The sequence below is a fragment of the Homarus americanus genome, unplaced genomic scaffold (genome assembly GCF_018991925.1).
Source record: "Homarus americanus isolate GMGI-L3 unplaced genomic scaffold, GMGI_Hamer_2.0 scaffold37256, whole genome shotgun sequence".
NCBI lineage: Eukaryota > Metazoa > Arthropoda > Malacostraca > Decapoda > Nephropidae > Homarus > Homarus americanus.
In genome coordinates this window covers 11561-29706 of record NW_024750881.1, presented here as the reverse complement: position 1 = coordinate 29706, position 18146 = coordinate 11561, and the positions used below count along the sequence as shown (strand labels likewise).

At 38.3% G+C, this 18146-nt stretch overlaps 2 long non-coding RNA genes across 5 annotated transcripts; one reads left to right on the top strand and one right to left on the bottom strand.

Annotated features, from left to right (window-relative positions):
* Window positions 1–1089: 1089 nt before the first annotated feature.
* On the bottom strand, window positions 1090–15514 carry LOC121854489. Of its 3 annotated transcripts, none has more exons than XR_006086551.1 (6): window positions 15198–15514; window positions 14501–14584; window positions 14205–14258; window positions 10274–10360; window positions 8536–8645; window positions 1090–1227 (listed from the first exon to the last, which is right to left on the bottom strand). It is a non-coding gene; the product is annotated as an uncharacterized LOC121854489 (long non-coding RNA). The 3 variants fall into 3 exon arrangements; XR_006086550.1 differs by lacking the exon at window positions 1090–1227 and adding an exon at window positions 5454–5567; XR_006086552.1 differs by lacking the exon at window positions 1090–1227 and adding an exon at window positions 5454–5567 and having other exon boundaries at window positions 15207–15514.
* On the top strand, window positions 10267–12037 carry LOC121854490. Of its 2 annotated transcripts, none has more exons than XR_006086553.1 (3): window positions 10267–10392; window positions 10929–11021; window positions 11981–12037. It is a non-coding gene; the product is annotated as an uncharacterized LOC121854490 (long non-coding RNA). The 2 variants fall into 2 exon arrangements; XR_006086554.1 differs by lacking the exon at window positions 11981–12037 and adding an exon at window positions 11653–11694.
* Window positions 15515–18146: the final 2632 nt, after the last annotated feature.

Sequence of the window (18146 nt, the reverse complement as noted above, 5' to 3'; positions counted from 1 at the left end):
TGTGAAGGAGTTTGAATGTGAGGAATGTGGGAAATGTTTCTCCCGGAAAGGTATTCTCATGAATCACATTCTTGTACACAATGGTATAAAGAAGTTTGAATGTGAGGAATGTGGGAAATGTTTCTCCCAGAAGGGTACTCTCAAGAGACACATTCTAGGACACAATGGTGTGAAGGAGTTTGAATGTGAGGAATGTGGGAAATGTTTCTCCCGGAAGGGTATTCTCATGAATCACATTCTTGTACACAATGGTATAAAGAAGTTTGAATGTGAGGAATGTGGGAAATGTTTCTCACGCAAGGGTCATCTCAAACGTCATAAACTTGTGCATGAAAAAAACAGAATTCAATAAATGTTTGAATGACTTTAACAGAAGGTAAATGTGACACATAAACTTGAATACAGTGATATACATCAATATAAAACCACTTGAACAAACTCTATGAATGTAGCTGAAATAAAGACAAGTGACAAATGCCACTTTTATAGATATTAAGCACAAGTTATAATTATCTGCTCTTAAGATGTAAATTTCTTCTACCATGGCCTTAGTGTAGACATTTGGTGTTGGTGATAAATCACTCGTAATAATAATGTTGTTTACAGTACAGTAGTAAGCAATGGTTAAACTTATCATCTATGTGCTTAAAATTTCATCTTCACTAGATAAGTTGTGTTGAACATTGATGAACTCTCATTTACTATAATTTGTGCTTCACTAGTTGTGTCAAACGTATTCGTCTGTCTTTATTTACACGTGACGTAAGTTTTATCACAAGTACGTACATTAACACGGGTAGTAAATCATCTTGGTAAAGTAGTACAGTGGTGGTAGACCATTTGTTATAGTCAAGGTGTTGTCATTATCTCACGGAAACTCTTCAATCTCTCTTGAAATTGTTCGTAAATACTTGATAAGTTTTGCTCAACTCTGACGAGATATTTTTATATTTTATCTCAACTAATTTGGTTGGTAGTTTTGATTCATGTTTTAAATATATTCTTTCATCACTTACACATATATGGTACCATTGTCTGGTAAATAATGGTTAGGGTTCATATATAGTACCTGGTGTTATGGGGCAGATGAACTTTAACACCTCTTAACTGTATATAATATCATGTTTAATATATTGTTCAGTTAGCATCTTGGACCTTAGTTAGGTAACTCTTCTTGGTTATATATAAATTCATCCTTGGGCAGTCATTTTCTTATAGTAGCCAATGCTGAAATGTCAAACTCTGGGTTAAAATTTGTTGTTTGATCATGTCAAGCAGAAGACTTGTTGAAATTAACAAACAGTATTTAGGTATTTGCTGTTCTTATATACAACTTTTCCTAATAGTACTGGCATGTGTTTATCTAACAATGGTGTTTAAAAAATGATTGCTCCAAGAATGGCATTAATTTTGTGCACCTGAATATATAGTTTTATGTTAATACAGGCTGCCCCCAACTTACAACAGGGATAAGTTCCTGGACCCATAGTTTAGGTTAGGTTAAAGCCCATACAAAACAACAATAATATCCCATATATAACAAATAATGTAAATAAAGTGATGTTAAACAATATATAATTATAAACTAATGAAAAAATTGGGATTTTAATTAAAAAAAATTGCAGTGAATGTGATCCCGTTCATAAGTGCGGGTGATGGTAAGTCGGACGGTCGTAACTCGGGGACTGCCTGTATACACTTTATGTTTGGCCATGATGTGCCACAAACATTAATATCTTACAGAATGACATATAAGTATTTAAACTATTGCTGAATATTTTATTTTAACCTCAATATTGTAGAACATGTGTACAGTAATGGCTGGTCTTCAGATACTGTATGTGGATATCTTGAATTAATATTGCTGTAATTGCCCTAAAATTCATTACGAGTAAAGAAGCAGTAAAATAATAGGTTTTTGTATTTATGGAATCTAATGAGCAGAAGATTCCATGGCTGGTTTATATTTTGAGTTGAGAGCCAAATGTTAGATTGGTCTGGACGACGCCCGGGGAGGAGCCAAGGTAATATTTATGATAATTTACTGTTTTATGACCGTAATTATTGCTGGAAATGAGTCTAGATAGAATATTATTAAATAACATGATGGCAAGGGTTGAAGGTGACTGCCAATAACTCATAGAGACGAGTGTTTTATATAAATTTGGGTCACTAGTTTATTACATTGTGTATACAGTAAACTGGAGTCAGTATTTATTGTCCAGATCACTTTCCTGGTGACTGTTTAAGTGTTTGTTCGACCAAGATTCAACATTGTCTTTGTTATATGTGAAGCTTTAACCCTGTACTGTACTGATCTATATTATACAGTACTGTACTGTATTGTACTGTATGTCAGTTGTAGTATTAATGAGGGACTACTGTACTGTATTGTACTGTTCTGTACTGTACTGTTCTGTTCTGTTCTGTACTGTTCTGTACTGTACTGTACTGTACTGTACTGTACTGTTCTGTACTGTACTGTACTGTACTGGACTGTTCTGTTCTGTTCTGTTCTGTACTGTTCTGTACTGTACTGTTCTGTTCTGTTCTGTACTGATCCATATTATACTGTACTGTTCTGTACTGCACTTGAGGGTTAATATTCAGGTTCTATTTTCACACAGTTAAGGATGTAGTTTTGGAGTGTGTGGCCATATGTCTGGCCACACACTTCACATCTAGTGTTGTTCACATCTGCCTGAGGGACATACTGCCAGTGTGTGGCCATATGTCTGGCCACACACTTCACATCTAGTGTTGTTCACATCTGCCTGAGGGACATACTGCCAGTGTGTGGCCATATGTCTGGCCACACACTTCACATCTAGTGTTGTTCACATCTGCCTGAGGGACATACTGCCAGAGTGTGGCCATATGTCTGGCCACACACTTCACATCTAGTGTTGTTCACATCTGCCTGAGGGACATACTGCCAGTGTGTGGCCATATGTCTGGCCACACACTTCACATCTAGTGTTGTTCACATCTGCCTGAGGGACATACTGCCAGAGTGTGGCCATATGTCTGGCCACACACTACATATAGTGTTGTTCACATCTGCTTGAGGAACATACTGCCAGAGGTACTTATATCCTAACCTTAGTCTATCAGTTACAACATCTTATAATGTAGTGATGTTGTTACTTGCTCCATATACTTGTTTCACTTGATACACCTCATCATGGTAAACTATGGATCGACTAATGCCTGTTAGCACTCATCTGCTGCATTCATAAGAACACTGAACAAAGTGGCACTTTAAGCTAAGGTTTCTTTGCTCATAATTAATTTCAGATCAATTAGATCAATATTAAGGGAGATATGTAGACTTTACCTTTCAATTTATAGAAATAAATGGAGCTGTAATGCCATTATTAATGGTACATCTGATGTACAGTACAGTACAGATGTCCATCATTAATACTACAACTGATGTACAGTACAGATGTCTCTCATTAATGCTACAACTGATGTACAGTACAGTATAGATGTCCATCACTAATACTACAACTGATGTACAGTATAGATGTCTCTCATTAATGCTACAACTGATGTACGGTACAGTACAGATGTCCATCATTAATACTACAACTGATGTACAGTACAGATGTCTCTCATTAATGCTACAATTCATTTACAGTTCAGTACAGATGTCTCATTAATGCTACAACTGATGTACAGTACAGATGTCTCTCATTAATGCTACAACTGATGTACAGTACAGATGTCTCTCATTAATGCTCTAACTGATGTACAGTACAGATGTCTCATTAATGCTACAACTGATGTACAGTACAGATGTCTCTCATTAATGCTACAACTGATGTACAGTACAGTATAGCACAGTACAGAACAGTACAGTACAGATGTCTCTCATTAATGCTACAACTGATGTACAGTACAGATGTCTCTCATTAATGCTACAACTGATGTACAGTACAGATGTCTCTCATTAATGCTACAACTGATGTACAGTACAGTATAGCACAGTACAGAACAGTACAGTACAGATGTCTCTCATTAATGCTACAACTGATGTACAGTACAGATGTCTCATTAATGCTACAACTGATGTACGGTACAGATGTCTCTCATTAATGCATCAACTGATGTACAGTACAGTATAGCACAGTACAGAACAGTACAGTACAGATGTCTCATTAATGCTACAACTGATGTACAGTACAGTATAGCACAGTACAGAACAGTACAGTACAGATGTCTCATTAATGCTACAACTGATGTACAGTACAGTATAGCACAGTACAGAATAGTACAGTACAGATGTCCATCATTAATACTGCAACTGATGTACAGTACAGATGTCTCATTAATGCTACAACTGATGTACAGTACAGTATAGCACAGTACAGAACAGTACAGTACAGATGTCTCTCATTAATACTACAACTGATGTACAGTACAGATGTCTCATTAATGCTACAATTGATGTACAGTACAGTACAGATGTCCATCATTAATACTACAACTGATGTACAGTATAGATGTCTCTCATTAATGCTACAATTGATGTACAGTATAGCACAGTACAGAACAGTACAGTACAGTACAGTATAGATGTCCCTCATTAATGTTACAACTGATGTACAGTATAGTACAGTACAATACAGATGTCTTTCATTAATGCTACAACTGATGTACAGTATAGCACAGTACAATACAAAACAGTTCAGAAAAGTACAGTACAGTATAGTACAGTACGGTACACTACAGTATAGTACAGTTCAGTACAGAATAGTACAGTACAGCACAGCACAGTACAAATGAGTACAGTACAGTTCAGTACAGAACAGTACAGTACAGATGTCTCTCATTAATGTTACAACTGAAGTATAGTACAGTACAAATGTCCCTCATTAATGTTACAACTGATGTACAGTACAGTACAAATGTCCCTCATTAATGTTACAACTGATGTACAGTCCAGTACAGTACATTTCAGTACAGTACAGTACAGATGTCCCTCATTAATGTTACAACTGATGTACAGTACAGTACAGTACAGATGTCCCTCATTAATTTTACAACTGATGTACAGTACAGTACAGTACAGATGTCTCTCATTAATGTTACAACTGAAGTACAGTACAGTACAGATGTCTCTCATTAATGTTACAACTGAAGTACAGTACAGTACAGATGTCCCTCATTAATGTTACAGCTGATGTACAGTACAGTACAGATGTCCCTCATTAATGTTACAGCTGAAGTACAGTACAGATATCTCTCATTAATGTTACAACTGATGTACAGTACAGTACAGTACAGTACAGATGTCCCTCATTAATGTTACAACTGATGTACAGTACAGTACAGATGTCCCTCATTAATGTTACAACTGATGTACAGTACAGTACAGATGTCCCTCATTAATGTTACAACTGATGTTAATAAATGTAGCTTTAACAGGGTGAGTTAAAAGTCAGTTATAATAGGAGAAAGTTATTTATTTCCTTGTTTACAACGACTGATTTAACTGAGAACTCTTTACGTGAATGTGTTGTGATGTAGTCACTGAAGAGCGGCGACGTACAGTACAGTGTCTGTAAAAAAAGAAAAGTTTCCACTGAGAAGGTATATTAATACACCCTGTACCTGGACCCTAGTGGCAGGAATGTGGACTGAGGACCACCATATGTACGGTAATAACACAGTAAATATAGTTTATACCTTTAGAATAACTCAAGAGGCACTAGAGTGTGAAGTAACAAGACGATCTGTGACCAAGAGGAGAGAGTAAAATAAACTTACAGGACATGACATAGTTTCCCTTACCAAAGTGACTCTCTCTTAAATATTAAATGCTTATACAATTTATTTAAATAATTGAGTGAACAATTGGTAAATTTTTATTTATTTTAACTAGTAATTAGGAAATACAAAATAAACTAAATAAATAAATCAAAAAAGAAATATATGCAGAAATAAAGGAGAAATAACAAAAATATCCAATATTACCAAAACTATAATAAAAACTAGAAACAAAAAAGATGGGGATCATCCTTCTAGTGACACAAGGATCATGGAGGGACTCCCCTAACATATAAAGGCCCAAGAAAACATGAAATAGAATAACTTGGCCTGACTGAGACCGGCCTGGTACTGCACCCTCAGAGCTAATGGTTCATCTCTGTATCACCAACCAACCCAACTACTTCAATACTGTTGTCGACAGTGAAGGACAGACCGAGACTGTCAAGATATAAACAAATTTAATAGAAAAATTATCTATGAGGTCAATATTTAATATATTGGCTGTGACTGAACACTGATTAAATATAATAGTTACTCCTGCTCCGTTTTGTGTGATTAAATATAATAGTTACCCCTCCATTTTGTGATTAAATATAATAGTTACCCCTCCATTTTGTGATTAAATATAATAGTTACCCCTCCTCCGTTTTCTATGATTAAATATCTGCTCCGTTTTCTGTGATTAAATATAATAGTTACTCCAAAAACTGCCGCTCACAGAGCCGTTTTGCTTTGTTTTTGCTTTTCTTTTCCTTCTGGGACACTGTTTTCGTTGTATTATTCCCTTAAAGTTAATGAAAAGTTAAATCGGGCCACAAATTTGACGTTTTTACGTATTTTAACGTATATACAAGTTCGAAGCTTCAAATGCTTCAATGAAGCAAAAAAATGCTTCAATGAAGCAAAAAAATGGTTCAGTGAAGCTTCGTGACGTCACTGTGAACCTTGACATATAAGGCCTCGACTAACTGGCCTTCGTCCCTTTCCTCACCGACCACTCGCCACTCACTGACTGCAGCTGACAGGCAGGTAAGCGCCGCTCCTCTAGTCTCCTTTATATACGTGTACATTTTTTGCCCGACTGCCTACAGTCCAAATGGCCAAGAGAAATGGTTATTCTTTTGGGTAGTGTTTAATATACTTAATTATGGCGTAATAAATGCTGATTTAAGTCCAAAACTTGCCGGCCGGTTGTTGCAGTTCATAGGGTCGTATCCCCAAGTTTCACTGGGCTCTAAGGCCCATGGTACCTACTGTGCAGCTTAAACAAATACATTAGTATTATATTAAGTGGCTCTCTAACGTCTAACCAGTAATTTCTTAATGTTTTAGGCAAATATACCGCCAAATGAGTCATGACAAACGAGCCTAAACTATGAGCCGGTAGTGAGTAACGAGCGTAAACCGTTCATCAGTATTTAGGTAATAATTAACCAGTAAGTGAGTACAATGACCAGATTGGGTTAGATTACCGTTTTATTTATTTTTTATTTCTTGCTTCGAAGCCCAACACACTTATGGGGGAGCCGGGTGGTCATAACTCAACAACTGCGCAGTTCATCACCACCACTGTATTCACCATTGACAACTGCGCCGCATTCACTAGATTTAACACAAATAGAAGTATTTTTGGCGGAATTAAGATGGATTTTTACTGGCTAGTTCTTTGCTTTCTCTTTAGTTACGATTTCTGGGAGTTGAAACAATTTATTACGGGTTCTAGCCGGGCGGGGTGAGGCGAGGGAGGGAGGGAGGGAGCCGGGCGGGGTGAGGCGAGGGAGGGAGCCGGGCGGGGTGGAGGAGGGGAGGAGCCAAGGGGTGAGGTAGGGGGTGGGGAGGTGAGGTAGGGAGCCAAGAGGGTGAGGTAGGAGCCGGGCTTGGTGAGGTGAGGTAGAGCCAAGAGGCGAGGGAAGGGGCGAGGGAAGGAGCGGGCGGGCGAGGCGAGGTGAGGTGTAGGAGCTGGGCAAGGAGGGGGTGGAGGGAAGCCGGGCGGGCGGTGAGGCGAAGGAGTAGGGAGTCTGGGGAGGAAGGAAGGAGGAGGAGGAGGAGGAGCAAGGAAGGGAGGGAGGGAGGAGCGAGAGGGAGCGAGCTGTAGCCGGTCTGGGTAAGGCGAGGCGAGGAAGTGGAGGAGCCGGGCGAGGCGAGGGAGGTAGGGAGCCGGGTGAGGTGAGGTAGGGAGCCGGGCTTGGTGAGGTAGGGAGCCGGGCGAGGCGAGGGAAGGGGCGAGGCGAGGCGAGGCGAGGTAGAGAGCCGGGCAAGGTAAGGTGAGGTAGGGAGCTGGGCGGGGCTGGGCTAGGCTAGGCTAGGCTTGGCTAGAGGGCTAGACGTTTCAGAATACAGTATATATTAATTCCCGTAACATTAAGGTTCCTGGTAATTTTTTAAAAGTGGACAACCATGGATTTTACAATCGGAAAAACCCATTGGTCAACAACCAAAAAGCACCATAACTAACCTAACAACGTAACGTAACCTGGAGGTTCCTTGGTTGTCTCCTGGTGAAAAAGGTCCATTTGTATGTGCACACAACAATTAGAAAGTAAAACAAAATAATATTAGCGTATTTGTGTTTAGATCGGTTATGACCTCCATTTCCGTCGGAAATTGGTCGTTTTTTATAGATTTTTTTGGTGGTGTTTCCCGAAAAAAATATTGGCTCAGCGAATGAAAAATGCAAAAAAAAAAAACCCTATAAAAACATAAACCGGACCTAATCTAACCGACTCTCGCCATATGTTGGAATCCCTTATTTCTTACCTTATTGGCCTGGTTCTCGTTGGAGTTACCACATGTGTTGGTCTTGACGACACTTACATTCGTTCTTGCATTAATGACACTTTACGGAGGTCGGGACAACACCATGAGATCTAAAAATGCTATAGTTTTAGTGTGGAGGTAATGGTTTATGTAAACAGTTGGGGACAGTGAGTACACGTGGTGTAGTGGTAGATGGAAGTTGCAAGTTTAATTTTCATTCTACGTAAATTACAACTTTAAGCATGTTGCAGGTGACAGCTGGTGTACTTGAAGGCCAATGGAGAAGTGACAGAACCTTGAGCAAGACTTAACACCCAGCATGTTACTTCAGCCTCATCAGTTAAGTTAGTTATATATTATCTTAGCTATTATGGTCAGCCCATAAACCACTCAACACTGTGCTCCTACACTGGGCAGTGGAGGGTGTGTGTGTGGGACCTGGCTGACTGTGAATGTTGGAGGGCTCTGGAGGACTGTGTGTGTGTGTGTGTGTGTGTGTTGGAGGGCTCTGGAGAACTGTGTGTGTTGTAGAGCTCTGGAGAACTGTGTGTGTGTGTGTTGGAGGACTGTGTGTGTGTGTTGGAGGGCTCTGGAGAACTGTGTGTTGTAGAGCTCTGGAGAACTGTGTGTGTGTGTGTTGGAGGGCTCTGGAGAACTGTGTGTGTGTGTGTGTGTGGCAGGAGGACTGTGTGTGTGTGTGTGCTGAGGACTGTGTGTGTGTTGGAGGTGTGTGTGGTGTGTGGCGGAGGTGTGTGTTGGAGGACTGTGTGTGTGTGTGTGTTGAGGACTGTGTGTGTGTGTGTTGGAGGACTGTGTGTGTGTGTTGGGAGGACTGTGTGTGTGTGCTTGGAGGACTGTGTGTGTGGGTGGGGGGGGGTGTGTGTGTGTGTTGGAGGACTGTGTGTGTGCTTGGAGGACTGTGTGTAAAGGCAGGACTGTAAGCGCAAGGACTGTGTGTGTGTGCATTGGAGGACTGTGTGTGTGTGTGTGTTGGAGGACTGTGTGTGTGTTGGAGGGCTCGGTATTATTGCAGTTTCGGCCAGTACACGCCTGACTTTTAACCATCCCCAACCTTTAGATCACCTTATTGGAGTATTTCTAACACCATTTTGACCAGGGAGCAAAGAATGTCAGAAAGGAGTTTTAAAGATTTCCATGCTTTTTTTGGGGGGGGGGGGGATATAATTCTAAAGAGGGTGCTTTCTCCTGGAAATAAAGGCCACATTTCATTGAATCGACCCAAAATACACAGGATAAACGAATTTCTAAACTACGAGGGCATATTCGACGAAACTGCAATTTTACCATGGGCTCTGGAGAGCTGTGTGGACTGTCTAGATAAACTGAGCTGGGAGTCAAATTAAGATTAGCTGTAGAGATTTGGGAAAGCTTAATAAAGTGTTATAAAAATGTACAGGACTAAATGCCAATTAGTTACAGTATTAGTGAGCATTAGTAGTAGTAATGTGATTAATAGTAAGTAAAGCTGGTTGTTAGTAGGTGGGTTTTAACTAACAAATTAACTAACCTAATCAGCCTAACATAGATTAAATGTAACTAATCTAGACTAACCCAAATTAATATTAAGTTACCTATTATATAGTTTATATATTGGATAACAAATATATTAAAGAATGTAACTTAAAATTTGCCACAAGTTAACTGATCATGAATTCAGAAAGTTAAGCTAGAAAAAATTTCACTTGTTTAAATTATTAAAAATCAATAGCTTGCGTACTTTGCAGTTTCCTTTTCAAAATCTAATCGTGTACTGTACTGACTTTCTCCTCAGGTTAAGCTGGCCAGAAGTAACATCATACTGAACCTAAGGAGAAATAACTTAAAATGCCAGAACAGGTAAAGTCAACTTACTGAGTTTTATTTAGGCAAGGGAAGCTTGTGGGACTTGTGAAATCATTAAACATTGTGTGGGTGTGGCTTGTTGTAATTAGGGTGGGGGGGACAATATGGCTTGTGTGTTGGCATATGGGGTGAGCAGGTGTGTTGGTAAAGTTTTTCATTCAAGCTAAATGTGACCAAGTTGTCAAGGGGAATACCTAAGGGGGCTTGAGGGGTGGGAGGAAGGGAGGGAGGATTCAGTAAGTGAACAGTGGTAAACTGTTGTGTATGAAGCAGTGTGGAGAGATTTAGTAGTGTAGCAGTATTGGTGATGAAGGCTTGTTATGATTGGTTATACTATTGTTGTGGTAAATGTTAGTTGTTGAGGTATCAAGAAAACTAAAACACTAATGCAACTTAAAATAAGATCTTTTGTAGATAAGGTATTAAAATAAACAATTGGGGACAGTATAAGTACATGTAGTCTGGTGGTAGATGGAAATTGTATGTTTAATCTTCATTGTACATAAATTACAACTTTAAACATGTTGCAGGTGACAGCTGACGTACGTGAATGCCAATGTAGAGGAAGTGACCGACACCTTGAGCAAGATGTAACACCCAGCATGTTACTTAAGCCTTCTTAGGTAAATTACTTATGTACCTTAGTATGGCCATCCCCAAAAACTAATGGAAGTAAGACTCGAGAGGAGGGACTTACTTTGTGTGAAGGGTAGGAAAGGAGGAGCATTGGGCGGTGGAGGGGCGCTCGTACAGTGCAGGGGCGCTCGTACAATGGGGGTGGGGCCTCGTACAGTGGGGGTGGGGGCCTCGTATAGTGGACGGGCGCTCGTACAGTGGGGGTGGGTGCCTCGTATAGTGGACGGGCGGCCAGACAGTGGGGGGTGGGTGCTCGGTGACAGTGGGGGTGGGGGCCAGATAGTGACCTGGCGCCAGACAGTGGGGGCGCTCATGCATGGATGGTGGTGTGCTCAAGCAATGGTGAATGGAGTGCATGTTAAAAATGTGATGCAAAAAATAGCATGTACTATGAAGGCATGTGGGGGATGATGCCTAGATGAAGACTGCTGCAGCCAAAAGTGAGAATGACAATGCTCCTGTGTAAGGTGATATAGGAGGGCGTTTGAGTGTATGGATATATCACATATATATAAGAATGCAAGTTTAGATTCCAAGAAATTCTGGAGTAAATGTTGTGTATTGGTAGTAATACATTAAGGCTAATCAAGATTGATCTAAATCCAAACCATGTTGCAGGTGGTTGGTGTACATGATAGATGGATCAGACACAACAAGGTGACCACTACTGTCTAGCATCCCACACCTTGAGGACTACCACCTTACTAAGAAAGAACAGAATTGGTGTTCTGTACACTACTGTAAGAATAGTGTACTGCAATGTAAAAGTTAAGTATTATTGAAACCTTTTTTATATAATTTAGCAAAACTTGATATATTACTTAAAATAGTGCATTTAAGAACATAAGGTACAAGTTAACCTCAATATTGTGTATTGGTTGTGATATAAAATAGCTTAATTAATTCAGATGTAGAGTATCTAAAAACAAATATAATCATGTTGCAGGTGGTTGGTGTACAAGATAGATGGACCAGACACAACAAGGTGACCACTACTGTCTAGCATCCCACACCTTGAGGACTACCACCTTACTAAGAAAGAACAGAATTGGTGTTCTGTACACTACTGTAAGAATAGTGTACTGTAATGTAAAAGTTAAGTATTACTGAAACATTTTTTATATAATTTAGCAAAACTTGATATATTACTTAAAATAGTGCATTTAAGAACATACAGTACAAGTTAACCTCAATATTGTGTATTGGTTGTGATACAAAATAGCTTAATTAATTCAGATGTAGAGTATCTAAAAACAAATATAATCATGTTGCAGGTGGTTGGTGTACAAGATAGATGGACCAGACACAACAAGGTGACCACTACTGTCCAGCATCCCACACCTTGAGGACTACCACCTTACTAAGAAAGAACAGAATTGGTGTTCTGTACACTACTGTTAAGAATAGTGTACTGTAATGTAAAAGTTAAGTATTACTGAAACCTTTTTTATATAATTTAGCAAAACTTGATATATTACTTAAAATAGTGCATTTAAGAACATACAGTACAAGTTAACCTCAATATTGTGTATTGGTTGTGATATAAAATAGCTTAATTAATTCAGATGTAGAGTATCTAAAAACAAATATAATCATGTTGCAGGTGGTTGGTGTACAAGATAGATGGACCAGACACAACAAGGTGACCACGACTGTCTAGCATCCCACACCTTGAGGACTACCACCTTACTAAGAAAGAACAGAATTGGTGTTCTGTACACTACTGTTAAGAATAGTGTACTGTAATGTAAAAGTTAAGTATTACTGAAACCTTTTTTATATAATTTAGCAAAACTTGATATATTACTTAAAATAGTGCATTTAAGAACATACAGTACAAGTTAACCTCAATATTGTGTATTGGTTGTGATATAAAATAGCTTAATTAATTCAGATGTAGAGTATCTAAAAACAAATATAATCATGTTGCAGGTGGTTGGTGTACAAGATAGATGGACCAGACACAACAAGGTGACCACGACTGTCTAGCATCCCACACCTTGAGGACTACCACCTTACTAAGAAAGAACAGAATTGGTGTTCTGTACACTACTGTAAGAATAGTGTACTGTGAAAGTTAAGTATTACGGAAATATTTTTGTTATAATTTAGCAAAACTTGAGAAAATACTTAAAGTACTGTACTAATGCATTCAAGACTGTAGGAGTGGACCTTGATTAAAGCCACACAAAGTATTAAAAATAACAAGATACATTATGTACAGTAGCATTATTAACTACAGTGGTAGTCAGTTTTGTTGTGGTTGCAAAAAATTTCCATTTTATAATACTGTATATTTTTCGTCCACAGGTGAAGTATCAGCAAGGTGTACAACGAGATACACGGACATCAATCAAACGGATTGTGAGAGGTTTGAATATCTCGCACGGATCCATTTCTCTTAGTGGTTTGTAAAATTAAGTGTAATATGTAATTGTTGTTCAGTGTGGGAAGGCCTCTGGTGGCTTGTTGAGGGATGGCGTTTGTACCAGGGGGAGGCGTTTGTACCGGGGGAGGCGTTTGTACCGGGGGAGGCGTTTGTACCGGGGGAGGCGTTTGTACCGGAGGAGGCGTTTGTACCGGGGGAGGCGTTTGTAGTGGTAGAGGCACTTGCACTGGGAGGTGTTTGTAATGGTTTGTACTCCTACAATGTCTGTGTATAACAAAATAAATAAATATTGAATGAACTTTACGTTTCATATTCCGAAGTTGAATGATAATGATCTAAATAAACCACAAGTACAGTAGAACTGTAAACTATACCTGAAACATGAACTAAAGTGATCAACTTGGATACACCCACATGATGGCTTCTGGGTAACTTAGAACATGATATATACATTAATTACATATAATTATCACCAATTGACATCAAAGTGCCATTCATTGTACGTACAACTGTTACAAACTAATGCCCATGTGATGCCCTATTGGGTACATGTAATCAAAACTACTAGATACCCACAGATGGCACAAATAATGCATTTAAGTCAGACGCCTCGGACAAAGGATTTTGACAACCTTACCGAGAGAACGGACGTCTCGTGTTCATTTTGAAATTCATCGGCCATGACCGTAAGGAACATTTTTGATTGCATACATACTATTAATTTGAAAGTATTGTATATATACAGTAAATGAAAGTAAAGTACAGTAAGAATTTTACTTACTAAATGTTGACAATCTGGACACTGCACACCAATTGCTGAATGGAAGTGTTTTACCTGAAAATATAGAAGAAAAAATCTTGTAAAATTGTAATAAACAACTTATGAACCCCCCTCCCCCCACCCCGCCCCCTAAAGACTTGGTAACGGATAAATTTAGAAATATATCTGTACTGTGCCTGGCCAAAATTATTCACAAAGTACAAGACTTCCATTATTATCTAAAGCTAAATTTTGTGTAGGACCAAAACCTGACAAGATACTTTATAAAACCTTAAGGTCTAGTGAAATAAACTCACCTTATGTGGAGTCTGCAATATAAAGGTTGAATTGTGAAATCCACAACCGCTGGTAATGTGACGGCCTCACCATCACTGATGTATCTGCCGAGAAATAATAATGGTAGTGGTACTGTAATGTGATTTCTTGGGACACTGGAGAAAGATATCTAGTGATGTTGCCAATCATTACAAGTTTTCTCTGATTTTCTTCTGTGCTAATATTTGGTAATGTAGGTTTAAGAACATAAGACTGCAGGAATAGCCAGTAAATTGATATATACTGTACCTAGACAGTGCAGGTATAAAACCAGGCTATATGACCAAGGATATTTTGTATTTCTGTATCAGCTTCTGGACTGTTATTGTATATTGCAATAAATGTGTAGTGTATACATATGAAAATAAAAAATATACTGTATATTCAATTCTTTATTTTGTATTACCTATCTACAAAGATATAAAAACATAGTACACAATGTACAGTACATATGTAATTTTTTTCTATGTTGCTGACAGAACACATTACCTTTTTCAGAACAATTTATAATGTAAGTTTGTTAGGTGGCGATGGTAGATACAACACTGCAGTAGCCCTCCTCCTTTATCCGGGCTTGGGACCGGCATGTTCGACTGAACAAGGCGGAGTTACTACTGTGCATTCTACGTCTAACTACGGTGCTGTTAGTGCTATCAACTATAACTTGAAAAACTTTACCTTTATTACCTCCAAGAAGCACCTTGTAGTAGGTCCAGTCAGCCACACAAACAAACCTGGAATACAAAAAACTTTAAAACATAACATTCATAAATACTTGCATATAGACATTATATATTGTCATAAGTACTTTACCTGTTTGGAGGAGTTCTCGACCAGCCACACGTTCACTTCAGTCAGACGTTCACCTCGGAGGCGCACAATCTGAAAGAAATGAGAAAACCTTAGTCCCATCCACACACATTAAAGGTGGGAGGTTGGGTGTGTGAGAGAGGGTGAGTGTATGGATGGGAGTGAGGGTGTGTGTATGGGAGGACCTCCCCACACACACCCTCACTCCCATCCATACACTCACCCTCTCTCACACCTTTCCTTATACCCAACACTCCCTCCCAAACACCCCCACCCTCCCTCCCTCCCACCCAACCCTCCTCCTACACCACCTCCCCTCCAACCCAACTCACATACCTACCCATCCCAACTCCCTTCCCATCCACCCAACCTTTTGGGTGTGTGGATGGGAAGTAGTGTTTGTGGATGGGAGGAAGAGGATGTGCATGGGAGGAAGAGGGAGTGGTTAGGAGGAAGAGTGTGTGGTTGGGAAGAAGGGTGTGGTGTGCCATGCCCTCCTCCATGCAAACACAGCATCGAAAAATATTCTGAAGAAAATTGGTTTGTATTGCTGTAATATTGTATTGTGAGGACTCATTTGTGTTTTAGTATGAATGATAAGTGTGCAGGGATTATGGTGGTGTGAGAGAGAGAGAGCCTTATAATAGTTGTGAGGAGGTAAGAGACTTGCTGTGTAGGCACGGCTTATAGCACTATTTTACCCTCACTTATATATCATATTATTGTATGCCAATAATTATTATTCAATATATTTACCAATGGTTTTACTGTATCAATTTGACTAACAAATTATAAATATAATATAATATCTTGAAGGTTCTAAGGTTGTTGTGGCCCCAGAATATACTACATATTATTTTATTGATAACTTTAAACTATTGTAACACAGTAGAGATAGGAACACGTAAAGGAAGATAGAACATGATTAAATTATAAATCTATTAACCAACAGCTCAACGTTTAACAGTTATGATACAGTTCAGGTATAGACTAAAAAATGTTTATCTAACCTAACCCAATTCAACCTACATCATTATATGTCCATCAGAGAAGTGGGACATCTTGGAGTATCACAAGGGAGATAATGATTAAGCATTAATGACTTGTGTAATAATGCCCACAGCCATCCTGTCCACAATCCCATTAAAATCATAGACAATCTCCGCAGCTAACGGTCAAATACCCTTTGGATATTTGCCCAGCCAGCACAGTCAAATAACACCTTCATAACTTGTACTGGGTAGTGGTGGTGGAGTCCCTTAGTACCACAGTACTGTGTTTATATTTGATTCATATTATCCACAGTTGTTCTGTGGATGATGTAGTATTAATGGTCAAATTTTACTTGTTACCACCAAGCATTTGGAAGTTGAAATTATGCTTGATGGATGTAAAATGTTATATAAGATTTGATTCTATTGTTTGAAATTTTTTGGTACAAATTTATAAATTAAAAAGTTTTGATTTTAGGGGAAAATTTGACATTTCCTACGAACATATAGGACAAGAGTGTACAGTGTATGTAATTAATTTGCATTAGTATATAAGTATACTGTATTGATTGCACCAGTATAGAATATATAACCTAATCTAAACCATACTAGCCTAACAGATAGACTATGCCAAGATCTGATTGGTTAACAAACCAGCAACTAAAATGTAAAATATCTCACTTATACAGTACTTAATTTGTGACAGAAATGCCATAGAAGAAAAGTGTTTTAGAGTGATCAAAACTACTGATTGCAACCATAAAATTATCAAAAAATTTTGGGTGGCAACAAATGACATAATATCATATTAACTAATAAAAATTAACACAACTTTTTATTTTAATTATAAATACCAGTATTTTTTTATATCTTCTCTATGAACATAAATCACCTGTAATGGGCAGGACATGAACGATGACGGAGAGTACGGGGTAAAACACGGTGAAGAACTGATCATGTGACACTAAAATGATGTCTCCACGCTCTTTGACACAGAGAAATTAACTATTTACTGTAAACAATCTACCAAAAAATATGACGTGGCAGCCTGTGTTGTTGTCCGCTCTTAAACCAATAAACACTGACTCCGGTAATACTGTACTTAACTTGTCAATAAATGACAGACCCTCACATTGGTGGTTTTATTACCATATACGGGTATATAAAATTGATTGTGTTTTTTTCTTTTAGGCTTTACTATCCAGATTCATGAGTCTATTATCTCCACAAATCCCTTATTTATTTTTTCGTTTGGTTAAGTAGGATCTTAAACCTATTCTATGCACATTATAAATTATGAGAATTATATTGTTGGAATCAAATCCCATAATAATGAGTTTAAATACATTTCCAATTTCTTTTGAGTAATATTGGTTAATGAGTGAAACTTATGTTCTTATATTTCATTTTCCCTCCTTAGTTATGACTTCTTGTTGGTGTTGCTGTTTATCAAATCGTAAATTATCTGCAAGACCCATTGTCAGATTTATAGCCGAGTGGGGGGGGGCTTGTTCAACGACCAAGAGGGCCAAGATTATTTATTAACGACTCTGCCATATATGACATTATTAGGTGTAATTTCTATAATGAAACCATTTGGAAATAAAACCAATTATACAACAGAACACTAACTTTATTTATGACAACTAATGAGTCAGCTCACAACATTTTATGTATACTGTATATGAATTCATAAATTATTAAACTACACACACATATATGTAATGATAGTTTAAGTATATAACATTTACAGGAAAGAATTATATAAACTGAAATACAGCAACGAACAACTGAATGTAAATTAATTTTTCTCAAATAACCAACA